Here is a 16,689-nt window from a genome sequence, read left to right on the forward strand (position 1 = left end):
TTATTGTTTAGTAGGTGCTGTTTAACATCCTCCCTAAGTATGAATGGACTGGAAAAAGAGTTCACTTTGTGTAATAAGAGCAAAATTAGGCAGGATTATTTTTATTAATTAAAGTATTTACTCATTTATATGCCTTGTTTCCCAACAAAGGTTCAGAGGGCTTACAGTAAGAGAACAAGAAAAAAGAGAACAAAACCATTTAAAAGGCACCTAGAATATAAACATAAAAAAAATTTGCAAAACAGTATCTCAACTTAGCTCTGTTTGCTAAATAGAATCATAAAAATGCCTGCCCAAATAGGACTTGCAGTGCTTTTGAAAGATGTCCAGGCTCAGGTGTTAGCACCGCTGTCCAGCAGATAGTGCTAAGGAATGGTTAAAGCACAATTAACCCTTAAATGGAATGTGAAATATGAATACAGACAACTCAGTGTCCTAAAATCAAAGTCTAACTTTATTAGTACAACAAGTGTTATCTTAGCAGTTTCTATATTCAGAGAGAGAAAAGCACTCAATACAATGATCTCATCCAATCCCAGATGTTACTTTGCTTCACAGAAAAGACGGCCACTGAGTTTTTGAAGCAAAGGGTGCTTTGTTGGTTGGGATGGTCCAGACAGGTGTTGAATGATGTGTTGTCATGATGACAATGATGATGATGAAGGCATGCACTTAACTTTCCTGCTCTTGCCTTCTATGTTTTTCTTTAACTTGACTCCTTTGATAACTCCTTGCTTTTGGATTGGTCTCTCTGCAGTCAGCATATTGTCCATATTTTATCCTGTCATCATATTTCTTTTTTCAACAGACTCATCACAAGCACACCTCTTAATTTGGCCTTTTTCCAGTGTCCTACACTGAGCATTGTCCATTGGCCTCCTTTATTACCTTTCATTAACATATCCAATCATTTCATCCCTCTGATTCAGCTGGCTAATGCCAAGTTCAGTTAATTTGACCTAGCAACAAAACTATTACTATGTTAGAAAAACTTTTTACAGTGATAGAAAAGGAAGGAAACATCATGCAAGCAAACTCAAGGCCATAAGCCGCTTGCAAGAGGGAAGGCCAGCTGATATTGCAAACACCAGCGAAATGAAAAATTCAGATAACAGTAAGGCTATACAGAACATTAGGCTGAATATAAAAGAAAACTTTAAACAATACTATAATTCACCACTCTATAAACAAGTACAATTTTAAAGCATAAAATATGACAAGCTACCCTAGCAGTCCCTCCTTGAGGGCTAGGTTCAGCTATTCCATCACTGCATCGAAGTCTGGTAATGAAACTCTGCCCCCGCTGCTGAAGGCCTGCCCGGGTTGCAACCATCAGCTGAGCTCTTCACGCAGCAAGTGATCATTTCACCCCAGGCTTGCCTGACATCCTGCTTATTGAAGGAGCTTGCCATAACATAATACTTGCAGCTGCTGAGTTTGATAGAGTTCTTGTTTAAAATATAGCCATTTCATTTTCCAACACATAATATTATTTGCACAAAAAGCAAAATAACAATAGGATGGTAACATTAGATTAAAAAAATTACGAATCAGTTGGACTCTATCCAATTAAAGTTTCCCTCCAAGAATGCTGTCCAGCGTTCCAGACCTTTTCTAATACTGTCAGGACTTCTTTTTTTGTTATGTTTGATCTGAACTATGGTTTCTTGATTGCATATCTTAATAAATTGGAGTACAGTGATCAGGGTGAGACAAAACTTGCTGCAAAAGTGGCAAATCCAATCACATCTGCACTGGTGTAATATCCTGATATAGCCATGGTTTAGCTTGGATAGACTCAACAGTCCACTGGGGTACAAAATACATAAAATCAGAACCACTAACTGATGAGACATTACAAAAACATTGATTGACAGAAAACATCATCAAATACAAAATTTCTTGGTTAATTCTTGGACATAAGGAAGAACTTCTTTATAGGCCGAGCCCCCAAGACCTGGAAAAAACTGCTGCCAGAGGTGGTGCAAGCACCTGCTCTGGATTCACTTAGGAGTCAATTAGCCGTTTATCTTGCAGGGATCCTGTGACCCTAGCTGACTTCCTGCCCCTGGGGCAGGGGGCTGGACTTGATGATCTTCCAAGGTCCCTTCCAGCCCTAATGTCCATGAAATTAAAATATATGGGATCCAAATGGGATGGAAGTGTCAGTGTCCTGGTGTAGGATCCATCAACAAGTTCTGTTTTCAGGAGGTCCGTCATTAACAACTTTAACAACACTAATATTGGTATCTAAAGTCTGGACAGCCAAACTAAGATGAACAATAAGACAAAACAAAACAGACAAAACAATTGTAGCAGCTGAGCCATGGTTGGGATAGGCAAATCACTGGTGACCCCACTGACAACACCTGGGCCTTTGGGACCATCCACCACCTTTACCACTGGATTACATTTTCACACCAGTTTCTGCAAAAGAAAATAAACTTGTCAAGGTAAATTCCTCGCAGTAGGATATTATTCAGATTTACAGTGCTGACATGCACAGTGGCAATACACACAGCATCACAATTCCTGGGGTGTGTCTTTTACAAATCTATGCTTTTTTTGCCTGTTTGAACTGACCATTCTAGCCTTTGATACTCTGGCAAAGGGCACTCATGCTCTTCCCCTTGTACCACTAACTCATATGATACAGTTGGTATTTTTTGCTGTTGTTCAAAATCAAAATCATAATTCATGAGCTAGAGCAGGGGTAGGCAACGTTTTTTGGCTGGAGTGCCAAAAAACCCACAATGTCTACCTTGGAAGGTGTTGGAGCGCTGACATGCCGGAGCCCGGAACAGCTGTTTGCAGCCTCCTGGCTGCAGCTAGCCCCCGGAGCCCAGCAGCCTTCCAGCCACCTGCTGAGAGCAGCCTGGGCTCCATGACTGGCAGCAGCTGCTTAGAGCTTGGGCTGGTGGTGGTGTGCCAAGCAATATGGTCTTGCATGCCATGCTCAGCATGCATGCTGGGGGTTGCTGACCCCTGGGCTAGAGTCTATTGAGCCAATCTGGGACTTGAAATATGTCCTTTCATTTTCCCAGATATATACTTTAGAGGAGAATGGGCTGTCTGGACTATTACTCTCACCCCTCCTACAATGTAGTCCCACTTTCTCAATGCACAGCTCAATACCAAACACTCCTTTTCACATGGATTAAAGTTCTGTTCAGGTCCTGCGAGGGTTCTTGAGGAATAAGCCACTGGTCTTCTTCTCCTTTCCCCGGCAGTAGGGTGGCATTCTTTCGGTACTTGCCAGCTGCAAGGAAAAGGGTTCTGTCTCATCTGGGTAAGCCAGTGCAGGAACTTGTACCAGATCCCTTTTTAACTGAATTAAAGCTGCTTGTTGCTCTGGGCCTCATTCCCACTGTCACCCTTTTTTCAGTAGCTTAACAACTGAAGGGAGGAAGGAGTACCCAAGTAACTATAGGCCTGTAAGCCTCACCTTGGTGCTCGGGAAGATCTTGGAGAGAATAATCAAGGAGCACATCTGTGGGGGGCCAGCAGGGGAGATCATGCTCAGGGTCAATCAGCATGGTTTCATCAAAGGCAGGTCCTGCCTGACCAACCTGATTGCCTTTTATGACCAAGTAACTAAATCCTTGGATGATGGTGTTGCCGTGGACGTAGTCTTTCTAGACTTTAAGAAGGCCCTTGACACTGTCTCTCACCCATTCTCATCAATAAATTAGGCAACTGTGGCATTGATGCCTGCACAGTTGGATGGGTAAAAAAATTGGCTGATGGGGCGCACCCAGAGAGTAGTGTTGGACAGGTCGTACTCAACCTGGCAAGATGTGAGCAGTGGGGTCCCCCAGGGCTCAGTCCTCGGGCCCGCACTGTTTAACATCTTCATCAGCGACTTGGATGAGGGGGTTGAAAGCACATTGCCCAAGTTCGCTGATGACACTAAGATGTGGGGCAAGGTGGGCACACTTGAAGGGAGAGAGAGGCCGCAACTAGATTTAGACAGACTACAAAAGTGGGCAGGTGAGAATAGGCTGGGGTTCAATGTAGACAAATGCAGGGTGCTGCACCTTGAGAGAAGGAATCCACAGCATACATACAGGCTGGGGAATTCCCTTCTTGAAAGCACAGAGGCGGAAAGGGATCTCGGAGTCATTATTGACTCCAAGATGAACGTGAGCCCCCAATGCCAGACTGCAGCCAGCAAGGCCAGCCGTACCTTGTCATGCATCCAAAGGTGCATCTCAAGCCAGTCCAGAGAGGTGATACTCCCACCCTATGCGAGATTGATCAGGTCACAATTGCAGTACCGCGTCCAGTACTGGGCATCGCACTTTAAAAAGGATGTGGCCAGCCTGGAAAGGGTTCAGAGGAGGGCCACCCGCTTGGTGAGAGGGCAGCAGGACAGGGCCTATGAGGAGAGACTGAGGGACTTGAATCTGTTCAGCCTCAGCAAGAGGAGGCTGAGGGGGAACCTGGCTGCTGCCTAAAAACTCATCAGGGGAGATCATGAACAAATAGGAAGAGCCCTATTCTCCCCAGCACCACCTGGGGTGATGAGGAACAATAGTCATAAGCTGATGGAGAATAGGTTTAGGTTAGAGATTAGAAGGCAGTATTTTACAGTTAGGGTGGCCAAAATCTGCAACCAACTTCCCAGGGAGGTGGTCCTTGCCCCTACCTTGGGCATATTCAAGAGGAGGTTGGATGATCACCTGTCTGGGGTCTTGTGAATCCAGCATTCATTCCTGCCTGTGGCAGGGGGTCAGGCTAGATGATCTGTTCAGGTCCCTCCTGACCCTAGCTACTATGAAACTATGAAACAGGTTGACTTTTCTCAGCGAACACGGGAATAAAGTACCATGAGAAATTTAATGTTCCCAACAATGCCTGCAAGGATAAGCCTGGCAGTTTGCCTATCAGCCCCATTCTCTGCCTATTTGGAGTTCTTCCATGCTGTCCCAATGTAAATCCTAGGTACTTCACTTCCTTGCCTACCAACTGTGCCTTAGCTCTATTAACCTTGAATCCTGTTTCCTCACACGATTAAAAAAAAAGCGAAGAAACATAAAATGCACCCATTTCACGAAATGGGCACCTGGTGCATGGGGAAAAAAACAAAATGAACAATAGACTCCATTTTGAGAAATGAGCACCAGGCACATGAAAAAAACCATCGAGAAAACTAAAAATGGACGCCATTTCACAAAATGGGAACCCGGAGTGTGAAAAACAAACAAAAAATAAAAGCAGAATAAACAAAAATGGACCCTGTTTCGAGAAATGGGCACCCAGTGTGCAAAAATAATAAAAAGCAAAAAAATGAAACATGGCCCTATTTTGTGAAATGGGCACCCAGCATGGGGGGCGTGAAAAAGCAAACAATGGACCTCGTTTCATGAAATGGGCACCTGGTGCATGGGGAAAAAAAAGTGAAAAAACGAAAACTGGAGTAATTTTGCGAAATGGGCACCCGGCATGTGGGGTGGGGGGAAAAAGTGAAAAGAGGAAAAAATAGACTGCTTTTTGCAATACGGGCACCCAGCGCACGAAAAAAATAGTGAAAAAATGAAAAGTGGACCCTGTTTTGAAAATGGGGACCCAGCATGAATAAAAGAAAAAAGCATAAAAATGAAAATTGTTCTGTCTTTCACGAAATAGGCACCTGGCTCATAAAAAAAAAATTAAAAAGCGAAAAAACAAAAAATTGACCCCATTTTGACTAATGAGCACCAGGTGGGCGGCGGGGAGGGGGGAGTGAAAAAGCTAAAAGTGGACCCCATTTCATGATATGGGAACCCAGTGCGTGGAAAGAGAGCATTGGGAACCTGAAAGACATGGGGGGGCCAGCACTACGGCACAGGTAAGGAACGAGAAGGTAAGAAACAAAGGGCCCCTTGGGACTCGGAGCGGGGGGGCAGCAAAGGCACCAGTCGCAGGGCTCAAGTGCCTGTATACTAATGCTAGGAGCATGGGGAACAAGCAGGATGAACTAGCGCTCCTGCTTGCACTAAACACCTATGACTTAGTGGGGCTAATGGAAACCTGGTGGGATTCATCCCACGACTGGGCGGTACATATTGAGGGCTATAGATTGTACAGAAAGGACAGGGTGGAGGAAAAAGGGGGAGGGGTTGCACTCTATGTCAATGAGCAATATACATCAACCCTCATCAAGACGGAATCCAAGGATGAGGAAGTAGAAGGATTGTGGGTTAGGCTACATGGGGGGCAAGGAGAAAGGGATTTGGTGGTAGGGGTCTGCTACAGACCCCCACACCAAGGGGAAGAAAGAGATTCGGGGCTCCTGAGGCAACTCTCGGAGACCATAAAAGCTAAAGAGGCGGTAATCATGGGGGACCTAAACTACCCGGACATCTGCTGGGAGTCACAGACAGCAAAGTCCCACCATTCACACAGGTTTCTAACTTGTGTACAGGACCTCCACCTGACACAGGAGGTACACAGTCCCACTAGGGGGAATGCCTTACTGGATCTGGTATTGGCAACGGGGGATGACATGGTAGGGGACCTCCAGATCGGTAGCCATCTGGGGGACAGTGATCACCTAATAATACAATTCACCATAAGACGTCAAGTGGGTAAGGTAACTAGTAGGGTGAAAGTGCTAGACTTTAGGAAAGCTGATCTCAATGAACTCAGGCGATTAGTCAAGGACACACTGCAGAGTAGGAGTTTTGAAGTGATGGGAGCCCAAGAAGGGTGGCTGTGCCTTAAGGAAACAATCCTTTGGGCACAAAGCAAGACGATCCCCGTGCGAGGTAAAAGAGGGAAAGGGGCCAGGAGGCTTCCCTGGCTGACCACAGAAATCCAGGGCAGCCTAAGGGCCAAAAGGGGAGCACATAAAAAGTGGAAACGGAGAGATCACCAAAGACGAATATACCTCCTCTGCTCATGCTTGTAGGGAGGCAGTTAGACGGGCCAAAGCTACCATGGAGCTGAGGATGGCATCCCAAGTAAAGGACAACAAGAAATTGTTTTTTAGATATATAGGGAGTAAAAGGAAGGCCCAGGGAGGAATAGGACCCCTGCTAAATAGGCAGAAACAATTGGTGACGGACAGGGGAGACAAGGCTGAACTCCTCAACGAGTTCTTTGCCTCAATGTTCCTAAGAGAGGGGCAAGACAAGTCTCTCACTGGGGTTGTAGAGAGGCAGCAGCAAGGCACCAGATTACCATGCATAGACCCTGAGATGGTGCAGTCACTTGGAAGAACTGGATGCCTTTAAGTCGGCAGGCCCGGATGAGCTCCATCTGAGGGTGCTGAAGGCACTGGCTGACATCATTGCAGAGCCACTGGCGGGAATATTTGAACGCTCGTGGCTCACGGGCCAAGTCCCGGATGACTGGAAAAGGGCCAATGTGGTCCCCATTTTCAAGAAGGGGAGGAAGGAGGACCCGGGCAACTATAGGCCAGTCAGTCTCACCTCCATCCTTGGCAAAGTCTTTGAAAAAATTATCAAGGCTCACATTTGTGAGAGCCCGGCAGGACACATTATGCTGAGGGGAAACCAGCACAGGTTCGTGGCAGGCAGATCGTGCCTGACCAATCTATTCTCTTTTTATGACCAGGTTACGAAACGCCTGGACACAGGAGGAGGGGTGGATGTCGTATACTTAGACTTCAGGAAGGCCTTCGATACGGTATCCCACCCCATACTGGTGAACAAGTTAAGAGGCTGTGACTTGGATGACTACACAGTCTGGTGGGTGGCGAATTGGCTGGAGGGTCGCACCCAGAGAGTTGTGGTGGATGGGTCGGTATCGACCTGGAAGGGTGTGTGCAGTGGGGTCCCGCAGGGCTCGGTCCTTGGACCGATACTCTTCAATGTCTTCATCAGCGACTTGGACGAGGGAGTGAAATGTACTCTGTCCAAGTTTGCAGATGACACAAAGCTCTGGGGAGAAGTGGACACGCTGGAGGGCAGGGAACAGCTGCAAGCAGACCTGGACAAGTGGGCAGAAAACAACAGAATGCAGTTCAACAAGGAGAAATGCAAAGTGCTGCACCTAGGGAGGGAAAATGTCCAGCACACCTACAGTCTAGGAAATGACCTGCTGGGTGGCACGGAAGTGGATAGGGATCTTGGAGTCCTAGTGGACTCCAAGATGAACATGAGTCGGCAGTGTGACGAAACCATCAGAAAAGCCAATGGCACTTTATCGTGCATCAGCAGATGCATGACAAATAGGTCCAAGGAGGTGATACTTCCCCTCTATCGGGTGCTGGTCAGACCGCAGTTGGAGTACTGCGTGCAATTCTGGGTGCCACAATTCAAGAGGGATGCGGATAACCTGGAGAGGGTCCAGAGAAGGGTCACTCGTATGGTTAAGGGCCTGAAGACTAAGCCCTACGAGGAGAGACTAGAGAAACTGGACCTTTTCAGCCTCCGCAAGAGAAGGTTGAGAGGCAACCTTGTGGCTGCCTATAAGTTCATCACGGGGGCACAGAAGGGAATAGGTGAGTATTTATTCACCAAGGCGCCCCCGGGGGTTACAAGAAATAATGGCCACAAGCTAGCAGGGAGCAGATTTAGACTGGACATTAGGAAGAACTTCTTCACAGTTAGAGTGGCCAAGGTCTGAAACGGGCTCCCAAGGGAGGTGGTGCTCTCCCCTACCCTGGGGGTCTTCAAGAGGAGGTTAGATGAGCATCTAGCTGGGGTCATCTAGACCCAGCACTCTTTCCTGCTTATGCAGGGGGTCGGACTCGATGATCTATTGAGGTCCCTTCTGACCCTAGCATCTATGAATCTATGATAGGAAAAAAACGAAAACATTAAAAACGGCCTCAGTTTTGCAAAATGGGCAACTGGCATGCGAAAAAAAAAAGCAGAGAAAAGACAAATGGACCTGTTTTGCAATATGTTTCCACGTGCACCAGACAGATGGAAAAAAAAGAAGCGAAAGAACGAAAAATGGACCGCATTTCATGAAATGGGCACCCTTCGTGCAAAAAAAAGAAGAAAAAGTGAGAAAATGAATAAATGGACTGCTTTTCGCAATAAGGGCACCTGGCCCACAAAAAAAAACCGCGAAAAAATTAAAAATGGACCCCGTTTTGTGAAATGGACACCCAGAGGAAAGAAAAGAAAAAAAGCCAGAAAAAAATATGGATCCTATTTCACAAAATGGGCACTTGGTACGTGGAAAATAAATAACATGAAAAAACAAAAAATAGACTCCATTTCATGAAATGAACTCCTGGCATGCAAACCCCCTCCCCCCCTCCAGCCCCGCCCCGCCCGAAAATGGGCCCTGCTTCATGAAATGGGCACATGGCACGTGAAAAAAAAAGTGTAAAAGCCAAAAATGGACCCTGTTTCATGAAATGGGCACCCAGCACACACACACACACAAAAGCGAAAAAATGAAAATTGGACCCCAGTTTGCAAAATGGACCCCATTTTGTGAAATGGGCACCCGGCACACAGGTGGGGAAAAAAGCGTAAAAACAAAAAATGGACCCTGTTTCATGAAATAGGCACCTGGAGTATGAAAAAACCCCCGAAAAATGGATCCCATTTTGCAAAATGGGCACCTAGTGTGCAGAAAAAAAAAGTGAAAAAAATGAAAATATGGACTGCTTTTTGTAATACGGGCACCTGGCCTGTGGGGAAAAAAAATGTGTAGAGATGAAAAATGGACCTTGGTTTGCAAAATGGGCACCCAGCCCACGAAAAGCATAAAAGAAAAAACAAAAAATGTACCCTGTTTCACAAAATGGGTCCCCGGTGCAAGAAGAAAAAAAACCCCTGAAAAAACAAAGCATGGACCCCACTTTGCAAAATGGGTACCCAGTGCATGAAAAAAAACCCATAAAAAAATGAAAGTCACAGGGAAGGGATGCTCTCTATCACTTTCACTGTCTTTCTCTCTCACTTGCTGTAATGTTTTGGTTTGCTGCAATTGGCTCTCAGGTTCTCTCTCTCTCCCTGTCCTCTCTCTTTCTCTGGAATCATGCACGTGGTTTAGTTACACACTGAACTTTGAGTCCCCGAGAAACCACTTTGACCAGTTTGTGTCCTGTGTCAGGTGTGCCTTGTGGCCATGCAGGAACCTAATGATGTACAAGTTTCCCTTGATTTACGCAGGTTTTGTATATGCAAATTTGCTCTTATGCAATGACCCTTTTTATAACCAAAATCCGTTATATGCGAGGTAAATACACTCTCATGCGATCGGCATAGGTGCCCTCCCCCCACAAGTAGGTAAATCTGTGGGGGGAGGGGAAAGGGCCGTGGGGCCAGGGACCCACTCACCCGAGGCCCTGCTGCAGCTGCTGTGGGAGCGGCCGACGCCAGTGGCCTGCAGCTGCTGGGCTGCACCCTGCCCAATCTCCCTGGGGCTCTTGTCCCCACTCACCCCAGCCCCTGGGCTACGCCCTGCTGTAGTGCAGGCAGGCGGTGTCAGCTGTTTCCCGGTCTGCTGCAGCAGGGTCTGGGGTGAGTGGCGAGAAGTGGAGGCCTGGGGTGTGGCACAGCTTGTCTCCACTTGTCCGGGGGTCAGTACTGTATGCGAGGTAAATTTGTTTTATGCGAGGTACTGTAAGTCTGTAAGGGAAGGGGTGGGGGGAAGGGTGCGGCACATCCTGTTGGCTGCTCCCGGGGCTGCACCAGGGAGCAAAGACGGAACTGTCAGTGGGTATGGGATGTGGGGTGCACGGCTCTTGCTGCTACATGCACCCTGGTAAGGCTGCGGGGTGGGGGGCTGCGCTGGGCTCTTCCTGTGCGGGGTGGGCCCCTGGATCTGTGCATGGGATGAGAGCAGGCTGCTGCTGCAGGCTGGGGCTGGTGGCAGCACTGGGCTCTTCCCAGCGCTCGGTGGCAGCTCTGGGAGGGTAGGTTGGGGAGGGATATGGTGAATTTTGGGGTGGCAGCAGCCCTCTTCCCATCGCCGCTGTCCACCCTGAGTTTTGGGAAGAGCCTAGTGCTGCCGCCGGCCCCAGCCTGTAGTAGTAGCCTGCTTTCATTCTGCACACAGATCGGGGGGCACATGTCCCCCCAGGAAGAGCCCGGCACAGCCTCCCAGCCCGTAGCCCTCCCTGGGTAAGCATAGCAGCAAGAGCCGCACCCCTCCATCCCGCACCCCTTGACATTTCCTTCTGCTTTGCTCCCTGCTGCAGGCCTGAGAGTGGCAGACAGGCTGCGCCGCACCCCTCTCCCTGCCTGTTCCCTAGTCCCAGCCTCACTCCCTCCCTCACCACCACAGGAGCATATCCCTATTTGTTACTTTATAAATTGGATTCCCTTAATGCAAATTTGATTTATGCACAGTTTTCTGGGAACACATGTACTGCATAAAGTGAGGGAAACCTGTTCAGACACATGGAGCTCAAGGAAACAGACTGGTAAAATGTTTTTGAGTAAACTCCAGTCCTACTACTGGAAAACTGTGGGAGAGGATGGAGAAGACATAGCCCATGCCACCTGGAAAAGGGACACTTGGCACAGATTATTCCAAGACCCCCCGGGAGGCAGAGTGGACAGGGAGAATGAAGAGGATAGTGATGCAACTGGACGTGGAGAGAGAGGAAGACAGCTGCAGGATTAGCAGCAGCAAAAGTGACAGCAACAGAGACAAGGACAGTGAATGAACTGAGAATGTAAACCCCAAATCAGGGGCAGGTCTAAGGGACTGCGATGGGTTAGGGAAAAGGTTGTGTGTGGGTGCATGGAAATGCAGAGTAGCAGGTGCATCTATTGTAACAGGTGCATATCTTTTTTAATGTGGTTCAAGGTCTGTGAAGAAAAGCTTATGCTAGATGCTGTATATATATAACTATATATATATAGAGAGAGAGAGAGAGAGAGAGAGGTTTTAGAAAAAACATGCTGAATTTTGAGTGCCTGCTCTTGTACCCAGAGTGCCAAGGTCTTTTCAGGGGAGTTTAACCTAGTGCTTGGCTGCGTAGTCTGGGTAGACCTTCCTTGCATGGACCCTTTCTTGCAGAGGTGAAGGCAGAAGGTGACAGCATCATCTTACTTGGCTTGTTGTCATTTGATTCTCTGGCCTCCTACTCTTCTTCCTGTGTTCTGCCCTGAAATCATTTACACTCTCCAAAATCTCAGGGATGCTGTGGTCTCCTATTACTACTCCTCCAAAATGTGGACTTCCTACAACGATCCAGAGTTCTTTGAACAGTTTCTGGGTGACTTTCTGAGTGGGAATGGTGAGTGTGCCTCTGCAACTAAGAGTCCGGGAATTATTACAGGACACAGGGGTCTCTTCCACCATTAGTTGGCCTGTCCAGTGCCAGGTCCAGACATTTGCAGAGGCCCATTGAGCTGGATGCCTGAGGTCTCCAGTATTCTCAAACTCAAACTCTGGACAGAAGGTGAAGTTTCTCACTAGCTACCATCCCCTACTGCTAACCCTTTGGTGAGTGTGGGGGGGCATGACTCCACATGTCACAGGATCCTGGCTAGCTAGGTGGGATGCCAGCTTATAGCATTAGAATTATCTACTTAATTGCACTTCAGACACTCCATCTGTGTGTCAGCACCCAGCAGGTGGTGAGAGCCAGGCACAATAAGCACAGCAACAGGTAGGAAAACCTCTCCCTTGTGCAGCCCCCAACACTGAACTGATTGCAAACAGCTCTTACCTGTTCTTTTCCCCTGCCCAGATCCCCAAAAGACTCAGGTTGCTTTGTGTCCTTCCTGCCCTCATGCCCAGGCACTACCATACTGTTCTACTTGTCCCTTTCCTGATGCCTATCCCATGTGATGGGCAAGTTTGTTTTTACCCTGAAATAAAATAGTTTTCTGTAGTATACTGTCAACAATAATTTAAATTATTAAATAATATTAGCTTTGTAGCTAAACACAAGGCATGACCTGTGGCCTAGCAATGTTGCTGACCACAAGACAGAATGATCTCTAAGCCAGCCATTTTCTTATGTCAAGTGCCTTAACCATTTTGTTAAAAAAAGCAAAAATTAAGTCTATATACTGGATACCAGCTACAGCTAAGAGTGAGATAAGATAAGGGGGGCCCAGAGGGAAAAAGATGGTACAGCAGAGTACAAAAAAACAGATTAAAATGTATAAGATAACACTAACTTTTTCCTTTGAAAAAGTACTGAGATTTATAATACACCATGTAAGGAGATGATTACCATAAATATTACATATTCAATAACCTTATAGTTTCTTTGTTAAAAAATATATAAAAAACAGCCTCACCCTTAAGTCGAGGCCATTTTACCTCTTTGCTGTTTTATGGTCTTTATTTGAGTAAATAAACTGCAGTTACCCCTTCACCCGTGTTGTCTGGTCTCTAAGCCTGCTAGACAACGAACACCAGGGAGTTTTCTCCCATGACAATTTGGTGACCCAGATGGGACTCGTCTAGCTTGAAGCCTTTGGAGACCTCCACCCCCTGACACCCCAGTGCGCACCAGGTGAGTTCACCTATTTGGGTCAGTCTTGGGAGGTGGACGGTCCCCTCGGGACCAAGAAGGCGGGATCCTTAAATCGGGTGAAGGGACGGTGCCGGTGAGTACCTCAGGTCTGTATGTTTTTGGTTTTTGGTTCAGTTCCTGGTTGCTCCAGGGTTTTGGTTTCTGGTTAGTCCTTTAGAGATACTTTGGTTTTTGTTTGATTGTGGGTTCGAGTCCCACCTTTGGTTTTTGTTTGATTGTGGGTTCGAGTCCCACCTTTGGTTTTTGTTTGATTGTGGGTTCGAGTCCCACCTTTATTTCTCTAGAGGATTTTGAGAGCAGTCTTTAAGGGTATCCGTCTGCTATTTTAAAAGCCATTAGGGCAGCAGCCTAGCCGAAAGGCGAAAGACACGGATAAGAGATAGAAATGCTGTTATAACGGCCAATGACTAGGGTCTTGGACTCAAGATGCCCCTCCTCACGGAGAAAGCCAGTGGGGTCCGAGAACACCAGTTGTTGTACATATACAAAACAGCTTCTAGGCAGGTAGGACTTAGGGATATCATCATGGGTTCCGGCCAAGGAAAAGCTATTCCTGATTCACCCCTTGATTATATGATTAGGAATTAGAAACACTTAGAGGGACGGGCAGAACTATCCAAGTCTCGTATGGCAGAACTCTGTTTGACTAACTGGACGTCTTATACGTCTCAGTTAGATTTGGGAAAACAATGGCCAGAAAATAAATCATTTGACCTAAATTGCCTGGCTGCCTTACAAAAAATCTTAGAGGACCTCTGCCCCGGTCAAATGAATTACTGGTATTTATGGGACAATGTTATCCCCAGGCCGGCCGTGGGACTAGGAAATCCTCGAGAGGCATCGCCTTGATCACCTCTCTCGGAATCCCCAAGTCCCGGATCTGGAGATGGAACCAGAGCTCCCTCTCCAGATTCCAGTTCCCCCCCTATTTCAAATCGCACTCGTCATAAATTGCCCAATCTTCAATTACCTCTAAGAGAATACCCTGTGCCTGGTGTGGGTAGAGGAGTTATACACATACTCCGTTCTCCACCACCAACCTGTTAAATTGGCAAGAAAATACCCCCAGGCTCAGAGATGATCCCAAAATAGTTCTGAGACACTTCAAAACCATCTTCATGACTCATAACCCCTCCTGATCAAACGTCATGCAGCTTCTCGAAAGCCTTTAATCTCAGACAAAAAAAACCCAAGTGCTACGCCATACCGATCAATTTCTAGCCGATCAACATCAATAAAACTACCCCCTGCCCAATGGCATACCCAGGCAAGATCCAAACTAAAATTAAAATGAAAAAGGGGGAAGAATTCAATACGAATATTAAAAGAAAATATCTTAAAAAACCTTAAAAAAACAGGGGATAAAACTACAAACTGGTCTAAAATAACATCTACTGTTCAGAGTCCAAAAAACACCCTTTAGACTACTTTGAAAGACTCTATAAAGCCATACGCCAGTATGAAAACATAGATCCCAAGTCACCTGCCACTTTGCCTGTGTTAAAACTTGTATTCATAAGTCAGGCTAGCGAAGATATTAAAAAAAAACTACAACATGACACTAAAGGTGTTAAAGGTAAATTCATGGCAGAAATCTTAGCCATTACTACTAATGAAAGAGAAGGAAACCCCCCCCCCCCCCAAAAAAAAACCCAAAAAACAACAGTCTTTTAAATCATAAAGCCGCCCATAGCTTACTTCTCTGCACAATTAAATCCAGTGACAAAGGGGGGAGTAGGCTGCCTTCGCTCAGTGACAGCAGCTGCAACAATAAACGCAGTAGCCCTCCTCCTCCTCCAAAAAAACACTCAACATTTTCTCATCAAAGAATAAACAAATATGAAGCCACACTTTTAATAGCCACAAACCTAGTCATAGAAAGATGCAACACCCTAAATCCGGCTACTCTATTACCTCTACCTAGTAACGGTAAACCAGGCTGCATTATTTTTTCTTAGGCTAAAACGCCGAAAGTTTTTGCACGTGTACTATAAGGCAGAAAAGAATAAAACTGTTCGTTTCTCAAGAGCTATATGACATGTTAGGCATGATGTGTATTACTGCAAAAGTGTTTGTCACAGTGTAAAGTTCTGAATGTCCTGAAATAGTTTCTCTCTAGTGAGTTTGATGGGTTTTTGCTTTCTATACCTGATCTTTCATGAAATAAAGTAGCTAAAAAAACAAAAAAAGGACAGAAAGATAAAAAAAGATAGTGTTACCTAAAGCAGCCCTTAAACCTTATCTACAACAACTCCATCAAAGCAAACATTTAGGTTATAAAAAACTTGCTGCAATCACTAATAGACTGTTCTACACACCCGGAGTCTACCAAAAAGCAAAAAAACTTTAGAACACTGCAGTGTATATAAAAAGTTTAACATCAAAGGAAAAAAATCAGGGCCCCCTGGAGCCCGCCCCTGGGCCTATACTCCTTTCAAAAAACTACAAATTAATTTTGCTGATATGCCTAAAGACAATGGGTACAAAAATCTCCTAATAATTATAGATCAACTCACGGGGTGGATAAAAGCCTTCCCCACCAGAAGAGCTACAGCACAGCAAATAATAAAAGGGCTCCTTAATAAAATTATACCCGGGTTTGGTCCACCACACGTCATTAAAAACAATCAAGGATCACATTTTACTGCTGACATAAACAAAACTCTGACCAGCTTCTTAGAAATAGAATAAAAATTCCATACCCTTTGGCACCCAAAAAGCTCAGGACAAATAGAATGAATCAAACCCTGAAACAAAAATTTTGTTTTTGTTTCAGGCTCTCCCACTAGCTCTTCACCCCCCAAAAAAACTAAAGCTCAGCCCTTACAAGCTACTGTTTGGACACCCTGTTCCCCAACATTCCCCTTTATTACCGGCTCACACTTTCTCACTTTTAGGCAATAAAGGACTCACCTTTTATATTTTATCTCTGCAGTTTTAGTTAAAATCTCTCCATAAATATGCTGTTTTAAGCCAACTCTTACCTGCTGATGTTCCAGCACATCACGTCCAGCCTAAAAACTGGGTGTATATAAAAACTTAAAAACAGTCTCCTCTTAAACCAAGATAAAAAAAAACCTTATCAAATCCTCCTAACTTCCCACACCACCGTAAAGATAGCAGAAAAAGACAACTAAATTCATTATACTCGTACAAAGAAGACAAAAGTTTCACCAGAGCTCAGGATCGGCTCCAACACAAGCTTCCCCGACCTGAAAAAGGAAAAGCCAGAAGACGACTGCGGACTTTGCGGAAACACCGCTTGTCTACCAGAC

The 16,689-nt window shown here is 45.9% G+C and overlaps 1 long non-coding RNA gene across 1 annotated transcript; it reads right to left on the reverse strand.

Moving 5' to 3' along the window:
* Window positions 1–433: 433 nt before the first annotated feature.
* LOC132250835 (uncharacterized) lies at window positions 434–16,688 on the reverse strand. Its single transcript, XR_009462485.1, has 2 exons — window positions 16,399–16,688; window positions 434–2,427 (listed from the first exon to the last, which is right to left on the reverse strand). It is a non-coding gene; the product is annotated as an uncharacterized LOC132250835 (long non-coding RNA).
* Between the last annotated feature and the right edge of the window lies 1 nt (window position 16,689).

This window comes from Alligator mississippiensis, chromosome 5, assembly GCF_030867095.1.
Source record: "Alligator mississippiensis isolate rAllMis1 chromosome 5, rAllMis1, whole genome shotgun sequence".
NCBI lineage: Eukaryota > Metazoa > Chordata > Crocodylia > Alligatoridae > Alligator > Alligator mississippiensis.